We start from the raw sequence: 9,600 nt of genomic DNA on the forward strand, positions 1-9,600 counted from the left end.
CTACCTATAACCTACATAACCAATGGGTTGGATGAGTCAACCAACTCTGGGAAATGAGGTATCTAGAGGGCTGCTCACGGTGAGCTATACCTCAGAAACCTTTTTCCCTATATATATATATATATATATATATATATATATATATATATATATATATATAGGGAAAAAGGTTTCTGAGGTATAGCTCACCGTGAGCAGCCCTCTAGATACCTCATTTCCCAGAGAGAGAGAGAGAGAGAGAGAGAGAATAGAGTTCCTAAGGTGTCACCTCATATAGCTTATATGAGGTGGCGCTTAAAAACATAAGGGGCCCACTTTGTTTGGATGATCCAAAGCATTCATTTGATAGGCCCTCACATAGATAGGGTGTGCCCAAAAAATCAACTTCATAGGATCATCCTAACCCTTCCATTTGTGGAGGTTGAAATGGATGGGTATAAACCTCCATAAATCTGCCCATTTTTAACCTCCATAAATGGAAGGGTTAGGATGATCCTATGAACCTGATTTTTTGTAGGCACCATATCCCTCTAAGGGCCTTTCAAATGGGTGGTTTCGATCACCCCAAAAATGTGGGCCCCTTATGTTTTGTGAGCGCCACCTCATATAAGCTATATGAGGTGACACCTTAGGAACTCTATTATATATATATATATATATATATATATATATATATATATATATATATATGTGTGTGTGTGTGTGTGTGTGAGGAAAATGATTGTGAGCTTGAAGCTCATATAGCTTATATGAGCTTGAGGGCCCAAATACATATGAGCCCACATTGTTAGGATGATCTAAAGCATTCATTTGAAAGGCCCTTACATAGATAGGATGTGTAAAAAAAATCAGCTTCATAGGATCATCCTAACCCATCCAAATGTGGAGGAGGGCAAAATGGACAGACACTGTTTGCCACAAATCTGCCCATTTTTTCCCTCCGCTTTTGGAAGGGTTAGGATTATCTAATGGTCTGATTTTTGGCACACACCCTATCTATGATGGGGCCTTGCAAATGAATGGTTTGGATCATCACAAAAAGGTGGGACCCATGTGTTTGGGCCCTGAAGCTCACAATCATTTTCTCTCTCTCTCTCTCTCTCTCTCTCTATATATATATATATATATATATATATATATATATAGATAGAGAGAGAGAGAGAGAGAGAGAGAGAACATTTTTTACACACTTGTGTAGGTAAGTTACCTACACACTACCTTAAAATACAGTGGGGGCCCACATTGTTTGGGTGATCCAAACAATTCATTTGAATGGTCCTCACATAGATAGGGTGTCCACAAAAAATCAGATCCATAGGATCATCCCAACCCTACGATTTGTGGAGGTAAAATGGACGTGTATAAACCTTCACAAATTAGTCCATTTTTGCCTCCATAGATAGGGTGTGTTCGACCATATATATATATATATATATATTTGAGGAAACTGTTGGTGAGCTTAAGCTCACCAAACTTATGGTGAGTTAGCTTGCCCAATCACATAGGGGCCCACTTTGTTAGGATGATCCAAACCATTCATTTGAAAGTCCCTTACATAGATAGGTTGTGTCTGTCCATTTTTGTCCTCCACAAACGGAGGGGTTAGGATGATCCTATGGAGCTGATTTTTGGTACACACCCTATCTATGATAAGGCCTTGCAAATGAATGGTTTGGATCACTCCCCAAAATGTGGGACCCATGTGATTGGGCAAGCTAGCTCACCATAAGTTTGGTGAGCTCAACAACAGTTTCCTCTATATATATATATATATATATATATATATATATATATATATATATATATATATATATGAGAGAACATTTCCTACACACTTGTGTAGGTAAGTTACCTACACACTAGCTTAAAATACAGTGGGGGCCCACATTGTTTGGGTGATCTAAACCATTCATTTGAATGGTCCTCACATAGATAGGGTGTCCACAAAAAATCAGATCCATAGGATCATCCCAACCATTCAAACTATGGAGGCAAAAAATGGACTAATTTGTGAAGGTTTATACACGTCCATTTTACCTCGACAAATCGTAGGGTTGGGATGATCCTATGGATCTGATTTTTTGTGGACACCCTGTCTCTATGAGAACCATTCAAATGAATGGTTTGGATCACCCAAACAATGTGGGCCCCCACTGTATTTTAAGCTAGTGTGTAGGTAACTTACCTACACAAGTGTGTAGGAAATGTTTTATCTATATATAGGGGAAAGTGTTCCTAAGCTATATCTTATCTAACCTTATCTAAGCTATAGCTCAAAAACACGTGGCCCCATATTTTTTGGGGGATCCAAAGCATTCATTTGGAAGGCCCTTCCATGGATAGGGTGTGTACAAAAAATCAGCCCTATAAGATCATCCTAACCCAATCAAAGGTGGAGTGAAAAATGGACAGACACTCTGTGTCCATGTTTCTGCCCATTTTTTTCCTGAACAGATGACAGGGTTAGGATGATCCTATAGGGCTGATTTTTGGTACATACCCTATCCATGGAAGTGCCTTCCAAATGAATGCTTTGGATTCCCAAAAAATATGGTGTCACATGTGTTTTTGAGCTATAGCTTAAATAAGCTTATATCTAAGCTATAGCTTAGGAACACTAAATGATTGTGAGCTTGAAGCTCATATAGCTTATATGAGCTTGAGGGCCCAAAAGCAAAATTTCTACATTTTTTGTGGTGATCCAAACCATTCATTTGCAAGGCCTCATCATAGATAGGGTCTGTACAAAAAATCAGCTCATTGCATCATCCTAACCCCTCCAAAAGCGAAGGGCAAAAATTGGTAGATTTGTGGCAAACGGTGTCTGTACATTTTGCCCTCCACTTTTTGATGGGTTAGGATGGTCCTATAGAGCTGATTTTTTGTACACACCCTGTCTATGTAAGGGCCTTTCAAATGAATGCTTTGGATCATCCTAACAATGTAGGCCCACACGTGTTTGGGCCCTCAAGCTCATATGAGCTATATATATATATATATATATATATATATATATATATATATATATATATATATATATATATATATATATATTTTTTTATTTTTTTTTTTTTTTTTTTTTGATGTAAGACATGTGCAATCGCCAGCCAGAGATGTATATAAAATGGCTAAAACTTAGTAGGATTAGCCAATGTTGTATTTCAACTTTGCTCGTCACAAGCTTGATCGAAGTAGTTATAACAAGAAAAGAAACGTCTTCCCAATAGATGTAAGAAGATGGAATTTTATTAAGCAAATGGAAGTTTAGGCCTCCTCTATATAGGTATATAATAGTTCATAGCAGTGTCGATCGAAGATCAAATATCCAACAGTAGCAGTAATAGTCTGCAACATAAGGTGGCACTGTCACTGTTGTATGCATTTTAGTGGCGGTTGTTGATTTCTTGGAGAAGAGAAATGAGCTTGTTGCGAGTCATGGGCTTCACATGGAACTCCTCAATTTCCGCATACATGAACAACTGCTTCTCATTGTAGCGCGAGTTTATGCTCACGCCCACAATTTTGCTTCGAACACCCATTGCCCTCATCATCCTCGTTGCCTATCAAATGCCAAAAAAAATCAATATTTAAAGAAAAAATATATGAAGATATGATTTTTACCTCCTGTCAGGGTTAACCCAAATAACCCTAGTAATATTGACAGGTACACTGACGTAGGGGCATATTTGTTATTTTACTAGATAATATGGGTCTGTTATAAAAAAAAAGAAGGGTAGTGATACATCCGCCCCTTTTGATCACCAGGAACACCCCCTGTCAGTGTATTAATGACTAGAGAGTAGCTGTTGCACTTATGTCAGAAGAATTCAATGCCCTGATCGGCACAAACACTGACAGGGGGTGTTCCTGGTGATCAAAAGAGGCGGATATATCACTTTCCAAAAAGTAAGGTGAACAAAGCTTGAACTATTTGAGCTAGAGGTTTGGCACCGTCTTTTGTATATTTAGGCACTATTTTGAGAACGATATAGACACAAACTCAGCTTCTCACATATGCTTTAACCAGCTATCAAAGGCCGCCGATAGCTTTTTAGGAATTGTAACAAAGTTTTTAAATTTCGGTTTCGGGGGTAGTTTCGATCCTCACCAAAACCGAAAATTTGAAATTTCGGGCAAAATCCACGAAATCAAATAAAATAATATTTTATTCCATAGAAAATTTCAGCCGAAATTTCGGGAAAGTATTATTTAACGGGAAAAAAAATCTATTTTTTGGGTGAAATCCTTAAATTTTGGCCGAAATTTCCGGGGAAACAAAATTTCGACCGAAATTTTATACCGTTTCGAGTATACCCGATTTCAGTTTCGTTCTTGAGCGAAACCCGAAATTTCGGATTTCGGTTGAAATTTAAAACCTTGATTGTAACAACTGGTTAAGCAGACAGGACAAGGTGAGTTCATGCATATTATCAAAACATGGTTGTGTCGATATCATTTCCCTTTTGAGAATTGATTTTGAATACAAAACTGTTGGACTCAAAATTAGATGCCCCTGTGAGGTGAAGTTTCTAGTAATTTCATCCTCATAGAATTTGATATAAAGAACAGTTTATAGTCGTTTATCTCCATGGAATGACAATTTTTCCCCATCACTAGCTTTTGCATGGGATGAGACATATCCCATGTAAAGAATTGTTATTCAATTTTCATGTAAGTGGTTCCATAATCTATGGCAGAATCAAATGAAGATCAAGTCAACAGGATTGAAATGACAATTTTATCCCTACAAGAACTAAAATGTCTTACCTGCGGTCCATCCATGACAGGCATCAGCATATATGAGATCATAGATCTTTCCGGCAACACAGAGACTGACGGCCTCCAGGCCATTCTCCATCTCCTCACTTTCAACACCAAGGTTGGTCAAAAGCGTCTTGTGAATCTTGCGAATAACAATGTTGTCATCCACGACAAGGGTAGTCATCTTGTTCTTGAGACTTAAGCCATGTCTCGTAGAGGAAGCACCAAGATTGGACCCTCTCTCATCAACAATAACACTTTTCAACTTCCTCGAGCTAGAAGAACCCAAATTAGACGACATTTTCAAGAATAAAACTGCTCTCTTCTGTATTCAGAGATAAGTTATATTTGCTATTATTACCCCTGCTTCCTGCATGCAAAATGAAAATGTTAGCTAGCTTTTTTTTTCTCATAAAAAAAAAAGAAGAGGTTAAATTCTTCTAGAATACAAGAAATATTTTTTAGGCCGGTAGTATTTTTACTGCGATGTTTATATAATGAGACGAACTCACCTTGTCTTTTCCTCTTTAATTGGCGGTTGAGAGCATTTTGGGAACTGTAATGGCTTTTGACAACTTATTAAATAAGAAAAGACAAGGTGAGTTCATCTCATTATCAAACATGGTTGTGGGAATATCAGCAGCCAATTTTATTTTTTTTTAATTAAATCATGAAAAATGAGTTAGCCAAACATTGGAGAACTCATTTATACCAAGGAATAAAATTTTCAAAAAAATTTCTATCAAAGTTTCCCTCTGCATCCAAATAACCCCTAGATATAGAGAGATGATGGTGTAATTTAAGCAATAGGCTCATGGATATCTTACCATTAATAAAGCAATTGTTCATAATATCTTAACATCAATAAAGCAGCACTCTATAGAGAGGTAACAAAGAGAGCTATAGAAGAGTTAATAAGGTACCAAAAAAATGCAGGTTGAAATATTGAGAAAGGGGGTGAATATATATCATTTCTCTTTATTAATATAAAACACAAAGAGAAGTAAATAAAACTAAGTTTTAGTCACCCATGAACGAAGAAGAAGCTAGCGTTGGAGTATGACGGAAAGAGAGACTTACTAGGTATGAGGTTTGAAGTGGAAAACTCAAGGCGATGATGCCTATGGACCTGAAATGAGTTTTAAATAGGAACTGAGGGAATACTCTCATCTACTCTTCTTCTATGGCTGGAAAAGCATACAATGAAGGGTAGCACAAAAAAAAGGAAAAGGAACAAAATTAAAGATATGTGAACAATCCTTGGCCTTATCGTGGCGTAAATTACTTGAGAGATTTTGATAGATTTTTTTTTTCAGAACCTGAAGAGCACATGGTCTAAGACTCAATTTCTTTTTATTTGCATTTTTGGTTTATCTATGAAGCAGAATTCGAGGATTATCCATGCCTTTTTTGTAACGCTCAACGGACCGTGGCATGATGAGTTCCGAATCAAAATCTCCTGGATATTATCTGGATTTTGATTCAGCTAAAATATCTCTATTTATTTTGTTTTGACAAGTATTGTCACATGAAATCAACAATTTTCTAATCTTTTTATTTTTAATGGAACAATTTCAAATTTTATAAGCTACATTGCGGAGACCTCCCCTTATTTTAGCTTAACAAGGCAAGAATTTTAGTTATTTTAATGAATTATTGATCTCTATATTGCCCTCCCCCTCTCTCCCTCGCTCGCTCTTATATCAATTTCTTTTATTGTTTATAACCACTAATGAAGACATTTAGGAGGATCTAGGTGAAAAAATTAATTACATTGAAAGAAATACATTGTATAATAGGATTTAAAAACTAGAAAACATGGAAGAAATTTTAACTTAGAATATATTTCTCTTGAAAAATGAGTTGCCCAAATGTTGGAATCCTCATTTTTTCAAGGAAGTAGTTTTCAATTTTTTCCCTTACGTTCAAACGACGCCTTAAAACAAAGAGACGCTGGTACATATCACAACAAGGTGTAAATATTAGTTTAATTTGAATTAGATGATATTAGTAGAGATCACAACAATACATATAGGAATATGGAATAAATATTGTCAATATACAATCTACTGTGGACATTTTATGAAAAATTTCTGATAAAGTCCCTAAATACTACTTATGTTAACAAATATTAGTCACTAAACTTTTCTAACAAAAATAACCTAAGTAAATTTATAAGCGCACTTTAATATAAGAAAAACAGAGACTGTAGGAAAAAATCATAATTTTGAAATTGATTGAAGGGGTCTTTCTTAAGCAAAAGTTTGGTATAGTATCGAGAACCTTATTAGAAATAGGTCTAAGATAGTTGAACCTTTTCCCCTTCTCATTATTCTTTAGGATTAACTAGGAAATACTTTGTAAAGTAGGCATATGTGTGCAAAAACTTCATCTTTAAAGGCACCAATTTCAAAGGGGATTCGACACCGTTCAGTTACCTTCTTTTTGCTATCATTTGAAATCCAACTGAGCTTGTAGGTAGTAGGGTCCTTCTTTATATTTAACTCGAGTTACTTCACCATGTCCTTTGACACAAAATTCTCCATGCTACCTTAGTCAATGATGACGTTGCAAACCCTTTCTTTAACCATGCACTTGCATCTGAAGAGATTGTTCTACTGTGTGAGTTCCTCCACTTTAGATGTGCACATCACACGATGCATCACCAATGATCATCTGAGAGCATAAGTAGTAGGAATGGGATCTTCTGTATTTTTCCCTTCACCACACTGCTTCGAATCATCCTCTTCATGCTCGTCACCAATGGATAGATTGGTAGTTTGCCAACCACGTTTGGGACACTCGTTGGATTTGTGACTTGATTGGTTGCACTTGTAGCATACCATTAGTTGCTCAAACTGCGACTCATACGGATCACATCGTGAAACTTGAAAGAATCGGAATTGATCGATCTCTTTCTCGAAACAAATGAAAAGGAAAAGAAAGATGAAACATAAATCATGGATCAACTAAGCCCTCTTGGGAGGATCGTTGCCGAAGTAGATGAAATATCTCCACGTCCTATTTATCCTGCCTAGAATGCTTGGGCCGGCCTGTTTATCCCAACAAGAAGATTTTTAAGTAAAGACTAGGTTTTTAGTAGATCTTTGAATAGGCGAGTCCTTGTCAGGCCATGCATGCACTTCCAAACCCATACCTGTTAGCGACCAATAGCGGGGCTAGAGTGTGTGATAATATAGATAAAATGGCGGATAGGAGATTGGACTGTATCATTAGGCTTTGGCGTAACATGAAAGAAAGTGAAATGGAGAGTCTACCCTCCTTGTGAGGAATAAAACTTGGCTTCAGATCCGTTTGGAGGAAGTTCCTCCAGACTCCTTGCTAATAGTGTAATAGCAGGGGTGTGGAAATATCAAATCCTTTTGAAAATAAAAAGTAGCCATGGATTTGATATTTCCACACACCCTGCCACTAGAGGGTCTGAAGCCTTGATATTTTTCACCCATCTGCCTTGACCATAGAGTATGGATAATTGATACCCAAGGTACCTTTTCTATTCGCTCTTTATTTCACAGGTTGACTGAGGAGGATAATTCATCATCCCTCCATTCAAGGCTTTGAAAATCTATGGCGTTTCCTTGAGTGGTATGATTCGCTCGGACAGTGGCCGCGTATAAAATCAACTCACGTAACCGGCTGAAAAGAGGAAGGTTTTTCTTGCAAGTTTGTGCGTCCTTTCTAAGCAGGAGGAAGAGTCTTTATCCATCTATAACATTGCACGTTTTCTAATAGGCTATAATGGTCCATCAATGAAATTTGGTCTCTTGGTTGTTTCAAAGATCCATAAAAAATATCATTCTAAACTGGGGTGGTGATCCCTCTGGCCAAATGAAACAGATCTTGGGGAATTGATGTTGTATGCAATGATATGACATCTATGGAAAGAAAGGAACGAGTGCATATTTGAGGAAAGAACGAGGTACTGTTTGGGAAGAATACTATTAGAAATCAAAATTAGCAATGTTCTATGGGAAAGGAACGACAAGAACTTCTCCAACTATAGAACGAGCGACATCCTTAGAAAATGGAGAATAGTTGTTAAAGGCAAAGGAAGGGAGAGTATTTTCATGTTGAGGTGGTGACCTGCCCTATGTGTTTGGATTAAGTTTAATTTTGATGGAAGCTCCAAAGATAACCCGAAAAGTGCATGAATTCTAAGTTTGTTTCGGGATTCAGCTTATCTTACATTATTATCATTTTCAGGTCTTGTGGGAGCGTGCAATTCCAACAAGGTGGAAGCAATAACCCTCCTTTCTGGGCTGAGGTTTTGTTCCCCTTGGTCCTTGTAGAGTGCCCTAAATGCAATAAATAATTCTCTTTGCCAGCATTTAGTAGAACTTGGGTACATTTGATGTTGATTTACATGGATTTTTTTTTATTTAGTTAAATGTATATATTTCTCATTATTCTATTACTTTTTGGTTCCATTTCAAAAATAAAACATAAAAGATAAAAAAAATCTTCTTCATTCTCTTGGGGCTTAGTGTATCTTTGATTGTTTTGTATTTTTACTTTGCTTATTCATTCTCTAGAAATCAATCCATTCAGGCCCTGTTTGATTTGGATTTTGACAAACGATTGAAAGTCCAAAAACTGGTTATTGGACCCCAAATTAGCATAATATTGGGTACTTTTGAGCCGATAATCAGTTTTGAACTCAAAATCAGATCACAGATGGCTAAGGCGCTGTTCGTATGATAACCGATTGTGATTTCCAAACTGATTATTGGACTTAAAATTATGTTTGAATTTGAGTCCAATAATCAGTTAAGCACTCACTATCTGTTGTCATAATCATAAACGAACAGGGCCTAAAAG

General features: G+C 36.7%; 1 pseudogene; it reads right to left on the bottom strand.

Annotated features, from left to right (window-relative positions):
- Window positions 1-3,383: 3,383 nt before the first annotated feature.
- LOC143849490 (two-component response regulator 24 pseudogene) lies at window positions 3,384-5,062 on the bottom strand (annotated as a pseudogene).
- Between the last annotated feature and the right edge of the window lie 4,538 nt (window positions 5,063-9,600).

The sequence above is a fragment of the Tasmannia lanceolata genome, unplaced genomic scaffold (assembly GCF_043159265.1).
Source record: "Tasmannia lanceolata isolate RefF3 unplaced genomic scaffold, GAP_Taslan_0.1 ptg000018l, whole genome shotgun sequence".
Lineage (NCBI taxonomy): Eukaryota > Viridiplantae > Streptophyta > Magnoliopsida > Canellales > Winteraceae > Tasmannia > Tasmannia lanceolata.